This window comes from Carettochelys insculpta, chromosome 3 (genome assembly GCF_033958435.1).
Source record: "Carettochelys insculpta isolate YL-2023 chromosome 3, ASM3395843v1, whole genome shotgun sequence".
Taxonomy (NCBI): domain Eukaryota; kingdom Metazoa; phylum Chordata; order Testudines; family Carettochelyidae; genus Carettochelys; species Carettochelys insculpta.
In genome coordinates, this window is record NC_134139.1 from 130,888,063 (window position 1) to 130,902,427 (window position 14,365).

A 14,365-nucleotide genomic window follows, 5' to 3' on the forward strand; every position below is an offset into this window, starting at 1 on the left:
GAGGCCCAGCCCGTGGGGGGCAGGTCGGTGCCCCCTGGGGGTCAGTGTCCTTTGGGGGGGCAGGGGCCCCATGGGGTGGGCTTGGGCGGATGGGTCACAGCCTGATCTCCTCCGTCTGGTGCACATTACTGACATGCTCTTCTCCTCTCCACACATCCGCACCATCCATGGGCCAGGAGAGCCCTGCGCTGTCCCTCATCCCCGAGAACCCACCCACTGTCCTCAGAGGTGTGCAGATGCCACCCCAGGCAGCGCATCATCGGGGCCGTGGCTGGAGGTCCCCTCGCCAGGCCAAGGAGGACCCAGCCAGCCAGCGCCAGGCTGAGGTGGAAGAGCAACACCTGCGGCTCACCCAGGCTGACATGCAGTGGAGTAAGGTAGCCTGGGATAGGCTGCTGTCCACTCTGGAGGGCATTGGCCATGTCATCCGGGACCATACAGACACCGTTGCCTGCCTTCTGCCCCCCCGGTGGCTCCCCCTTCTGGTCCTGCCCCTCCGCCCCCACTGAGCCCACACCCTCCTCCCCCACCAGGCTTCTTGCAATGGAGGGCTCCCCTTGCCCAGCCCCTGCACTCACACGACCCCACCTTACCTCCATAAGTACAGCCCCAATGGTGGGCTTGCCCACCCCGAACTGCTGTCCCACAGAGTGGTAGGAGTCCGGGTGGCCAGCTTCCATATGGCAATCACAACCCTTTTCTCCACGGTGAGGGCTGGCCACATGCAGGTGTCCTGGTCCCGGAGTGCAGAGGCGAGCCAGTGGCAGATCTCGTCAAAGGTCTGCCTCGACATGTGGAAGTTCCACAGCCATCTTTCCTCGCCCCACTCCCCTAGCGCCACACGCTCCCACTAGTTGGTGCTGATAGCGTGGGTCCAGAGGCATCGGAGCACCTGGGGAGATGCCCGGCGGTGCCCTGGGGAGGGAGCCCTGCAGCCCCGGGGAGACCACCCAGCCACCCGATGAGATTGGGTGCAGCTGCAGAGATGGTGCACAGCATGGCAAGCCGGGCACCCATGATGAGGGCATCCTCCTGCAGGAGCTGTCTCTGGGCCTCCATGGTGGGCACAAGTGGGGTCTGCCAGGCTGGGAAAACTGGGCAGCACTCGGCTCGTGCAGAGGGGAAGGTGGAGGGAGGGGCCCTTTCACGGAGACGGTTGGCTGCAGCCCTGGAAGGGCTTGTCGGCCATGGAACCCCATCCATGGCGTTTCCTGCCTTCCTTCTTTTGAAAGAGGGCTTGGAGCTGTATGGATGCTCTCTTTTAAAAGACCTCGATGGCACTTTGAAAAAATGGATTGAAGTGCCGATCCGAAAAATGGCGGTGGGTGCTCCCTTTCCATGGCTGCTATTTCAACTGCCAAACTATGATTTTTGCTGTTTCAAAAGGGCACTCATGTAGACACAGCTTCTGAATAACTCACAGTGAAGATTGGAGGGGAAGGCAGAAAAGACAGAGCAAGAGAGTTTGAGAAGGAGGCAAGAAGTAGGTGGATTGAAAAAGAATGATATGTGTGAGCGGAGATGGAAAAAGTGGGATATTTAAGTAACACCCCTCATTCTCATGCACTCTGGTAATCTTTGGTCTAATGACAGATTTTTTTTAATGATTGAAATTGGAAACATTTATATTTTGTAAGAGAATTCTTCAAGTGTAGTTCCATTCTGACAACTATCTAATCTTCCATAACGGATTTGCTCTTTCTGTAATGTCACACGCATGTCTACTACTTTTATGAATCAATGACACACACACACACACACACACACACACAGAGTGTTTTATTCCTGTTTATCTTGTAAAACAAAGACATCTAAGGGAGCGTGTGGAGGGGATCCTATTTCGTCTCCCCCATTATGAAAACAATTATTGCCCATACTGAAGGCAAGGAGGATCTGCAGATGTCGCTGAGAGAGTAATAAAAAAAAACAGTTGTGAAACATGGGAGACTTTTAACTGCAGACCTTTTCAATATGGCAATATTGTTTTAGAGAAATACACCTGACCTCAGCTCACAGACCACAGGCAGAATTCACAGCTTTTGCCAATTGAAAACTACGCATTGTTTTACTTCAATAGTAAGAAAGAGGTAGTCATGATAGTCTGTATTCTAACATAACACATAAGCTTTAAGTCTTTAAGGTGCTACATGACTGCTTGTTTGTATTATTTTACTTGGTAATGCAGCATGGTTAATGTGAACATTATCAAAAGAGCTCAAATAGGGGCCCAAAGGATGACATTTTGACTAATTCCCTTTTCAGAGGAAAAAAGAAAACACTCTGAAGGTGAAGAACCTTTTGAAAGGCCTAGAGACTTGGTGACTGAAAACTTTTTATAATGTTCACATGGAGTGAGTGGGAGATAATTAATAGACTAAGAGATTCAATAATTAAATTCATAGAGTCTAAAGCCAGAAGGGGACATTGTGATCATTTAGTCTGACCTGTATCTACATTATAGCATTTCCCAAAATAATTAATAGAGCAAATATTTAAAAAAAATCCTAGCTTGATTTTAAAAATGTGAGCTACGGAGATTCCACCCAAGCCCTTGGTTTATATATGCTGAGATCACATTAGTTCTTTTGGAAACATAGGAGCTCAAGTTTGGCTGATTACCTAGCAGGACCCCCAAAGTAGTCAGGCTGCATTTTATACTCAAACAATTTTTCTACATTGTTAACTCCTAATTACTACTGAACTTCCTGCGTCCCTGGTGTGATGAATAGAGTAGGTGCCACTACACTGTGCCACTTAGCTGATTTCACTGGAATTCTAGGAAAATGACAGAAGTGTGCCTGCTAATCTAGAGGATTGACAGCAAAAAAGGGTTTGTAGAAACTTGATTCAGAAAATGAAATAGAATGAACAAGAAGCAAAGAGAAGAGTGGGGCTTGTTAGAAATGAATGTCAGGAAGCAGGAACTGTAAATCATTTGAAGAAGAATGTAATCAGATTATACAGGGAGAAAAACTTAGCTCTTCCAAGGGCTAAATGACAATGATACTATAATTCAATTGATGTAGTTAAAAATGATACATCTATAGAAGTACATGTATAATTCAGGACCAAAATGCAACATAAATATGTGTAACATTGGCTATGAACGGCAAGGAATAATAAATCTAAGACAAGTTTATGGATTACATTATATATGAGGTGGGAATGTCACTGGCAGTTTATGGCTTACAGAGAAATGTTACAGCAGATGGGATCAGTGGAAAAAAATACCAAATACAAATGTAAAAGGAGAAATCAACGTAAGTTTAAAAAGTCACTAAGGCAAAGACTATTCTAAATGTGCCACATAATTTGAAAAGTGCAATGGTAATGATGTTGAATGAAAAAAAATAATTAGACTGATCCTGCAAAATCAACATCCAGAATTTTAATGAAGTTATTTTATGACTCACTAATAGATGGTTTGTTATACTCTTCCTGAGCCATGAAGAAATACAGACATAGAAGAAGGAAGCCCTTTTACATAGACTGAGCAATTGTCCGTGGCTACAATAACTAGCTGCCTTCGCCCAGGATGCTGTATTCATATCTTGTTTTCGCACTTGGAATGAAATAAAGGCAAGGAAAAGTTACAAGACTTTTTGAGTTGTGCCATCCAAGTGAGTAATGTGCTGCAGAAGATTGGTGCACTCAGCACCTTTCAAGTTTGGACTTCAATTGAACTGAGTGATTCAGGTAGCAACACCCCAGGCATGGTAGCACTGTAATAGTAATTCTTACCATTTGTATAATATTTCCATCTGTATACCTGAAAGCACTTTACAAATGAAGGCAATTATCATTAACGTCGTTTTCAAGACAGAGCTGCAAGTACGCAGATGTCCATTATCAAGTCCTCCCTATTGGACCACATCGCATCCTACAGAATGTTATAACATCCCACTCAGTGAACACTCACTTTTCAGAAGTTTGCTTTTGAAGACAGCAATGGGTCAAGACTGAACTAATTAGGAAAATGACCCTCACCCAAACCCTAAAGCTAAACATAGGTATGGCTCTCTCTCTAATGGTTGTTGCTGCCTTTGCTACTGCAGGAAGTCCTACATACATTGTTCACTAGTATAAAGTTACAAGGAAGTTACTCATTTTTCCAAAGAAGAGACAGTCCTATACCTAAATATCAAGACTAAAAATTAGGATACCTGGGTTCCATTTCCAGGTCTGCTGCAAGTTTCCTGTGTGAGTGCACATGATATAAACTCTTGTTGCTTCAGTTTTCCCATCTGTACAGTTGCTCCTCGTGAAGTTCCTTAACTAGGATAAGTGTCTGAGTACTGTTTCAAAATTAGATTTTTTTTCATGTACATTTGCTCTGAGCATAATGAGATAGTTTTCCAGTGTTTCTACTTCACCCTTATTGCTTTTTGAGCTGTCAGTCTGAAAGGATATGATTAATACAGAGCTGTCAAACAGAATTAGGAAAGCAGCTTTATTTTGTGATTAACAAACTTCAAACTGTTCTTTTGCATTATATTTTATATCACTTTTCTACGATAATGTAAATGCCACTAATGCCTCCTGAAGATCTGAACGTCATTGATGTGGTGATAGTGATGGTCTGAATGGCTTCATCAACTGTAATTAACTCACTTGTCTATTTTATATGATTTTGCCTTTTTCTTCACTGTAGTTAAGAAAACACTAGGGCAGCTTTTAAGATACAAGCAATTATCATCATCATTATTATGGGTTCACAAACATATGCGAGGCATCTCACTAACATGAGCAATAGCTTGGTCGCTATCCCAATTTAAATTGAACATGACTAGCACTGAGGTTTGTAAACTGACAAGAAATAAGGGAGACAGGATAATGGAGGTTGAACAATACAAACGTGTACTTGCAATATTTGATTAAGAGATAGGACAGAGCATAAACTGAAATCCAGCAGATGAGGGCTCATAACAGTGTTTCTCCATAACTGTCTGAAGGGCTTCTTATACTCTCATTTCATGTTTCTGATATTAGCCACATAGAACATTAATATGACCTGGTATAGTAATTTCCAAGTTTCTTTTAAGTAACACTAATAAAAGAAAGGGGGGCACACAATAATTTAGAACTCTTTAAAATTTGTGAGAGGTAAGAAATGATGCAATTGATTTTTAGGAGAAATTTGAATGTGATAGGTGTAGTAACTTGGCAAACAGGATTGGGAGGAGCCCACTATGCTTACAAGGCTTTCTGGATAAAGGTACAGACGAGATCAGATCAGAAAAAAACTGGCTGCTTTAATATCTGAGCAGTTGAGAGACATAGCTAGGGTAATAAATACTTTTGTTATGAATGTGTATGTGCACACAAAATACAATGATGACGTCTCAAGCATTTCAAAGTAATAATGTAGTGTGGACCCACTCTGGAATAATGATAAAGTCTAATGTTTTTGTTATTATTTCAAAATGACCAGGTGGGTTTTTTTTTTTGTTAGCTAAATAATGAACTCTTGGGTTAGTGCTTTGGCACTCCTTCTCCTATCTTAAGTTAGTTCTGAATTCCTGAAAGATAGTGGTTACAGATGGAAGTGTTGCTTTTACTTTAACTGCAACACTGTGAGTATGAAGCTGCAAGTTAACTACTTCATTGTATTTCAAGTGAGGAAGTGGAAACACGATTGTAAATCATGAAAATGCTACTGGTAGATGCTTTGCTAAGCAATAAAACTCCAATAAAGTGCATCATGAAAGGAAATACAGTTCCTAACCCTCACAGTATTATCTTATTCAGAGACCTTCAGGTCACATTAGAAGAAGTGGAAGTCCTTTACCTTCCTCTCTAGCCATTATCACATAAAAGTCCTAAGGGAACTCAGGGCTGGAAGGTGTAATTTTCATCCAAAGTGTCTGAGTCAGCACTTATGTAATAGTGACACACATTCTTCAGGCACAGAACAGGTTGGTGGTTTTGTTTCTTTCCCCACTACCTATAAAACAGTCTTTGTCACTTTGACAACTGACTTTGGATGAGGTCAATATACATTACCTGCACCACAGGACTTCCTTTCCCTCATTAGCATCTTATAGAAAACCTTTAGCATGAATAAAGATTTTTCAAAATCCCCTATGATCTCTGCAAAAAGCCTTAAGATGATATTGATGCAACTAACTAACTAAATAAATAATGTTCAGGATTGCATGAATCAAGTCACACAAAGTAACAGACACACAAGTCATTCTTGTATGTTTTGTGAACAGCCTTAACTTCTAATTTACCCAAGCAACATCTCAAAATCTAGCAGTTCAAGCAAATTTTCCCCAACCATAACTCTGAATCCCACGTCCAATACTACAGCATCTGTTCTGCAGAAAAAATAAATCCTAGACTCATAGGGTTGGAAGAGCCCTCAGGAGATCACTGAGTCTAACCTTCAAAAGAAGGACCAATACCAGTTAACTCATCCTAAACACAGCTTTGTCAAGCTGGAACTTAAAAACCTCTACATGTGGGTATTATACCACCTCCCGTGGCAACCATTTCAGTGCTTAACTATGCACCTAGTGAAATAGTATTTCCTAATACCCAACATAAACTTTCTCCAGGGCAGCTTGAGACCATTGGTTCTATCTGTCACAACTGAGAACAACTGCCCTCTATTCTCTTTGTACCCCTGCTTCAGATAGTTGAAGGATGTTATCAAATCTCCCCTCACTCATTTCTTCTGCAGACTAAATAAGACCAAATCCTTCATTCTCTCTTCCTAAGTCACGAGCACCAGGGCCCCTAATCATTTTGTTGCTCTCATCTGCACTCTCTTCAATGCATCCATATACATTCTGTAAGGTGTTGGCACAGAATTAGATCCAATATTCCAGTTGTGGCCTAACTATTATTGTTGAATAGAGGGGAATAATCATTTCCCTAGACCTGCTCCCAATGTTCTCACTAATGCACCTCAGTATGTCATTAGCCTTCTTGACCACAAGGGAACATTGTTAATGCATATCCAGCTTCTCATCCATTGTAATCCCCAGGTCTTTTTCTGCAGAACTGCTGCTTAGCCAGTTGGTTCCCATCATCTAAGGGTGCTTCATATTGTTTTGTCTCAAGTGCAGAACTCTGAATTTGTCCTGTTGAACATCATCAGCTTGCTTTTGGCCCAATCCTCCATTTTGTCTAGGTCACTCCTTTACCATACTTCTATCCTACAGTGTATGTACCTCTTCCCCTAGCTCTGCATCATCTGCATCATCCATCATACACATAATTAATAAAGATGTTGAACAAAAATGGCCCCAAAACTGACCCTTGGGGTACTCCACTTGATATGGACTGCCAACCAAATTCAACGCCATTGATCTATTGAGCTCAACAGGCTATCCAGTTTTCTATCCACTTTACAGTGCATTTAACCAATCCATGCTTCTTTATCTTACCAGCAAAAATGCTGTGGGAAACTGTATCAAAAACTTTGCTACAGTCAAGGTATATCACATCCACCACCTTCCCCATATCCACAGAGCCAGTTGCCTCATCATAGAAGATAATCAGGTTTGTCAGGCATGACTTGCCCTTGGTGAATACATGTTGACTATTCCTGATTACATACTTCTCTTCCAAGTGTTTCAAAATGAAGAACTTTTGGATCCCCTCCATGAATTTTCTGGAGACTGAGGTGAAGCTGACCAGTCTATTGTTCTCCTGATGCTTCTTCCCCTTTGGTATTTCATTTTTTTCCATGGTGTCTGTCATTAGGTTACCTGCCCCATTCAATAAGGGTCTCACACATTCCCTGACCACATTCTTACTTTAAGATGCTTATACAAATCTTTCTTGCTACTTCTCACATTCCTTGCTAGCTGCAATTCCACTTGCATTTTGGCCTTTCTGATTACACCTGTGCATGCATGAGCTATATATTTATGTTCTTCCCTAGTAATCTGTTCAGATTATTTCATTTTGTAAGCTTTCTTTTTGTGTTTAAACTGACCAAAGATTTCACTGTTAAGCCAACATGAACACCTACCACATTTGCTTTTCTTACTGCACAGAAGAATAGTGTGTTCCTATGTCTTCAATAAAGCTTTTTTAAGATACAGCCAGCTCTCTTGGACTCTTTTCTCTATCATGTTAGCATTCCAGTGGATCCTTCCCATCCGTTCACTGATTTGTAACGATCAGTTTTTAGTTTTCATTATCATACTAAAGCAGTGTCTCCCAAAGTATGGCACGTGTATTACTGGTGATGCATGAAAAGATTGCCAGGGTACATGGCAGAGAATAAATGACTAAAAATCAGAAGACAAGCACTGGCCTGGCACTGGGAAAGGGAGTACACTGATAAAAGCCAAAGTCCTGAAAGGGATGCTCAAAAGTTTGAAAGTTTGCCAAACACTAACCTAAAGGTTAACAATCAGTGCATAGCTATCATATAATACCTGATTTATAACCATTCTATCACTCCTCCTCCTGAAAGCTACCTCTTATATCAGACAGATCACAAATCTACTTATAAACGTTTCCAGTATAATACTATTTTGCTAGCCTGAGACATTAAAAAACCAACAAATCATAACAATAACTCAGAAAGGAGCCATTTTTTAAAGTTTTTTTAACTCAAAAAGTTGAGATCATGTCCTAGATGCTCATGAAACATAAGCCTGAAAGCTGAAAGCCTTGAAGTTCTTTATTTTTGACATTACCAGGGGAAATCACTTCATAGCTGGACTCTGCTTGTAATGCAATGACTGCTGCTCTGGCCAACTACGTAAATCAAATCTGGAACTAGCATCTTGGTTTTATGGCTTTGAACGCATGGATTTCTGCCACTGGAGCTCTTAGCTGTGTTTCAAGAGCTTTTAATTATTTCTAAGCTGTGCTGAGCAAATGAAGTGAAAATGCTAACACATACATAAAAGCTTCTGTCCTGATCTCTCCTTCTGTCTCTTGGGATGCTTTGATCATGAAAAGGGGCCAGAAAGGGACCAGATTTTCCCAAGTGGTAATTTCTGTGATGTAGGATACAGTCCATCTGGCACTGAGACACTGTAATGGATGTGTTAGCGTACACTGAGGGCAGTAATAACATAGTGTGCACTGCTTACTCCAGGTATTGGGAGGGACATACCCAGCTGTGGGAAGTTTGGAGTAGATCTAGTCTAGCAGCTCTACCAAATGGCTCCTCCCCACCCAGTTTCCAGTAGTAACTGGACATAGCTAAGGACTGAGGCTGTAGTAACTAATGCTATAACTAAATTTAAAATTAAAAAAAATGTTAGTAATGATCACATGATCATCCCAGAGGCATAGCTGTGTTAGTCTGTAGCTTCACAAATAACAAGCAATCCTCTTAAAGACTAGCACATTTATTAATTAGATAATGAACTTTAGTGGGTAAGTTTCACTTTCTCAGATTTTGGAGTAGACAATTATACACCAGGGTTTATATAGCTGGGAGTGGGAGGGGAAGAAGTAGGAAAAGAGGGAGTTACCTATTACTAACAGAACCAGTAGATGACGCAAATTAAGTTAAGTAGGACGTGTGCCAATCCTGTGAATATCAAAATTGCCCTGATAATGCATAAGATAATTGAGATCTCTATTAAGGTCTTATTTAAAAGTGTTAAATTTGCAAATTAATTCCAATTCAGATGTCAGATGTCTCCCTCTGTAATCTTGATGTAAAATTATTTTCTAGAGGAATGACTACTTTTAAATCTATTTTTTTTAATCTCCAAGGATGTTAAATTGTTCCCCTAAAGGTTTATGTGTGTTGTCATTCCTCATGTCAGATTTATGTCCGTTCATCCTTTGCCACAGAGACTTTCTAGTTTGTCCAATATACATGACAGAGGGGCATTGCTGGTACATGATTGTATACATCACAGTAATGGAAGTGCAGATGTAGTGCAGATGTATGAACCCCTGATGGTGTGGCTATATGGTTAGGTCCAGTGATGGTGTCAACAATATAGATACATGGACAAAGCTGGCATTGGATATTGTTGCCGGGATAGGTCTCTGGGTTAGTGTTTCTGTGGTATGTTGTGTGACTGCTGGTGATTATTTTCTTGAAGTTGGGCAGTTGTCTGAAGGAGAGAACACCCAAGTTCTGTGAGAGTGGGGGATCATCAGTGATGCACTAGAGGGGTTTAATCTGAGGGTCTATGGATGATGGCAATTGGTGTTCTATTATTTTCCTTTTTGGGTCAGTCATGAAGTAGGTGACTTCTGGGTACTCCTCTGGCCCTGTCAGTCTGTTTCTTTACTTCCCCCAGTGGACAATTAAATTTTACAGATGCTTGATAAAGGTCTTGTAGGGGCAGGAGAGTTGAGAGGAGGGGGCATGGCCATTAGAGGAGTTGGCAGGGGTCTAGGGCACCTTGCCAGAGGGCAGGGGGGTGAAGGTCTGAGGAAGCAGCAACAGGCTGTTGGGCCAGCATGTGCTGCCACACTGTGGTAATGGCATTACAGAGCGACATGATCTAGTCCCACACCAGTGACCACCACTCCACGTCATGGACATGGTGCACAAGTGTCTGCTGTATTTCTTTCAGCACCACCACATACTGCTGTATTATGTTCTGGTGGATCCTTGAACGCTTCCTCCAGATCCAATGACAGCATGGAAGCAATGTAGGGGTCACTTGGCCCTCAGTCGGTGCTGGTCCAACTGGATAGAACACAAGGAGGGAGAGATGATCATGCAGTGTCAGTCCCTGAGGCCCTGCCCCACCCACTGTGAGCAGCAACCAGCACCCCTCAGGCCAGGGGAGAGGGATGTCCTGGGATCAAAACCATGTGTGGTATGAACAGTGGGCCCTGATGCACATGGACTCCAAGATGCCTATGGGAGCATGCTGCCTGCTGCCGCCCTCCCCAAGGAGGGTGTCTGGCCACAGAGGGGTCCACTCATGGGTGTCATGGGTGGCTGGGGAGCTAAGTGCAGCCTGGCCCTCTGTAGGGTCCATCATACTCCCGTGACTCACACCACTGCCTGCAGGAGTGGATGCTACCATAAACAGACAGGCATGTCTGTGTGCTGTATGTGGCACCCCTCAAGGAGCCTGGGGCCAAGACAGCACCCTTGTGGCTAGTCTGCTTCCAGCCATGGCAGGTGCTGGGAGACCCCTCATTCCCTGGGGCCTGATGCTCATCTGGCCTCCTACAAGTATGGCAGCAGAATGCCACCCATTCTCTGAGGCTGTCTGCTGGGTGTGCATAGCACACACTAACACTGCATGTGGTTCCGCACACTGGAATCACAGTGCGCAGTCCAGCCTGGGCTGGCTGAGTGATGCTCACACCCCACCCCCATTTCTGCCTGCCCGCCACGCACCAGGTTTGTGCTGATGGGGCACTCACCTGAGGAACACTCCCCAGTGTCTGAGGAGGGCCCAGAGGCATCCTGACTGCCTGGACCAGCTCCAAGATGATCATGAAGCTGCCAGTCTCACACATGTCCTGCTGCTGCCTGCCCCTCCTGTGGCTCACCCTCTCCTCCAGCTCATCCATTCATCCTCATGGGTGACAATGGGGGTGTCAACCCTGAAGCATGGCTGAGTCTAGGGGGTAGTATGCTCCATGCCCAAAATCCAGTGTAGTTCCCAGTAGTAGGAGCAGGTGGCTGGTTCTGCACCCTGATCAGCTTGTGATGTCACAGGCCCAGATATACCCCAACACAGTTTTTAAATTTGGCCCTCACCTACTTGAGAGTGCAGTAGGCATGGTCCCGTTTGGCCAGGGCCTTGGCCAGGCAGCCATAAATGTCTGCATTGCAATGCCTGGTATGGGTGGTCCTGGAAGGTCATCTCCTAGTCCAGATATCCAGGAGGGCCTGGATCTCTGAGTTGGACCAAGAAATGCCTGCTTCTTAGAGCCCTAGGGAAGGTCCTGGGGCTTCTCCTAGAGGCCCCAAGGATATATCAGGGGACTTGTGGCTCTGCCATGGTGCTCCTAGGTGTGGCTTTTGGCATGCTGAAGACAGCGTAACATGCAGATACTCTCACACTCAACTTCCTGCTATGGGTTTCTCTAGGCTCTTTGCAGAGGACTCAGAGGCAGGAACCATAGAGCACTGATTGCTGTGTGGTATCCCAGAGGCCTCTTCTGTTGACAGAAGGCCCTCCATTATGTCCACACCTGCCTTTTGTCCACAGATCTCTCTTGACACAGGTATTCCATGCACATGGTGGGCCGCATCTGGGTGTTATGTCTCCAGAGGGAAACATCTGTGGGTCAGAGATAAACCCCCTGATAATATCATGGCAAGTCCATAGAGTAGATTACCACCTTACATTCATTTGAACCAATTACATTGGTGGTCAACTTAGGGTTTCAGGAAAGAGAAAAGCTAAAAGTGCTTTTGTTTCAAAATTATTGTGTGACCAATACACACATTGAAATCAGTAGGATTCTTTCTACTGAATTTAGTGGACATTGGAGCTGGCACCTATATTATAAGAACGATAACTCTCTCAGATCTTAACAATATATTTTATTCTAGGTCCCCAGGAAATGCCCCCTAGTACTCCCAAGTTTGTATTTCTTTGCTATGTACAATTACTGAAATATTTATTTTTGAATGCAAATTTAGCTTATTATTAAGATCATAATTAAATCTTCTGGTTCAGAGACTTCTTTAATCTTGTTCTTCTTAAGAGTTATAAGTTATGAAAGATTAAGGTACACTGTATCAAATAAGACAATCACATCAGAGTTAACAACCTTGAAGTTAGGTGAAATGGGGACGTGCAGTGAGAAAGATAAGACAATCTTCTTTCTGTAGGATAATACCACTTGCTACTTTAAGTATCAGAGGGGTAGCTGTGTTAGTCTGGATCTGTAACAGCAACGAAGGGTCCTGTGGCACCTTATAGACTAACATAAAAATTTTGAGCGTGAGCTTTCGTGAGCAAAGACTTACTTCATCAGATGGACCAGCATCTGATGCAGTGAGTCTTTGCTAACAAAAGCTCATGCTCAAAATTTTTATGTTAGTCTATAAGGTGCCACAGGACCCTTCGTTGTTGCTACTTTTAGTAATTGTGAGCAAATACCACTGCTTACTAAGCAAAAAATAGTCAATATTTAGTGAAGATCCACATATAGACTTAGTATGGTTGAAGATGATGCCAGTCTGGGAGAGGTTGCAACTGCTTTGGAGGATAGGCTCATAATTCAAAATGATCCTGACAAACTGGAGAAATGGTCTGAGGTAAATAGGATGAAGTTTAATAAGGACAAAGGCAAAGTACTCTATGTAGGAAGGAACAATTAGCTTCCTATGTACAGAATAGGAAGCGACTGTCTAGGAAGGAGTACAGCAGAACAGGATCTAGGAGTCATAGGAGACCTCAAGCTAAATATGAGTCAACAGTGTGACACTTGCAAAAAAAGCAAACATGATTCTGGAATGCATTAACGGGAATGTTGTGAGAAAGACACAGGAAGTCATTCTTCTGCTCTCACCAGCACTGGTTAGTTCTCCACTGGATGATTGTGTTTCCAGTTCTGGCACCACATGTCAAGAAACTTGGAGAAATTGGAGAGGCTCTAGAGAAGAGCAACAAGAATGATTAAAAGTCTAGAGAACATGAGCTATGAGAGGGGACTGAAAGAATTGGGCACAATTAGTTTCGAAAAGAGAAGACTTAAAGGAGACATAATAGCAGTTTTCAAGCACCCAGAAGAGGGTTACAAGGAGGAGGGAGAAAAATTGTTCCCCTTGGCCTCTGAAGATAAGACAACAAGCAATGGGAAGTTTAGGTAGGACATTAGGAAAAACTTCATAACTGTCAGGGTAGTTAATCATTGGTATATATTGCCTAGGGAGATTGTGGAATTTTCATCACTGGAGATATCTAAGATTAAATAAAATATTAAGATTAAATAGACATCTATCAGAGATGGTCTAGATGGTACTTGGTCCTGCCATGAGGGCAGGGGACTGTTCTCGATGACCTCTTGAGGTCCCTTGAAGTTTCAGTTCTAATGTTCTATGATTTTTTATGGTGCAGGAATTATGGCATCTAGCGTTATTACTCAAGATACAGTTGTGAATGCCCGTGGTACAGGTGAAAGGAAATGATCATCTTGCAATACGCATGATTTCCTTATGGATACAGAAAGAAGTCAAGCTTACCTATTTGATTGTTACAGGTAAAGTCAGCATATTCCCTTGCAACTGGTAGAAGGAGTTGAGACTATCAGCAAAACAAATTGAGTTTTATACCAAGTGTTTGTCAATATCTCCCACCACAGTGACCTAGGTTCCTGCTCTCCTCTCTCTCCACCCACAGTATTAACTCATCCCTCTGGTTTTAAGTGTGCTGCTTATATGCATGGTCTACATAGATGAACTTATTTTTCAAAAACAGTCCTATTAATTAGCATTAAATTCCTTTGT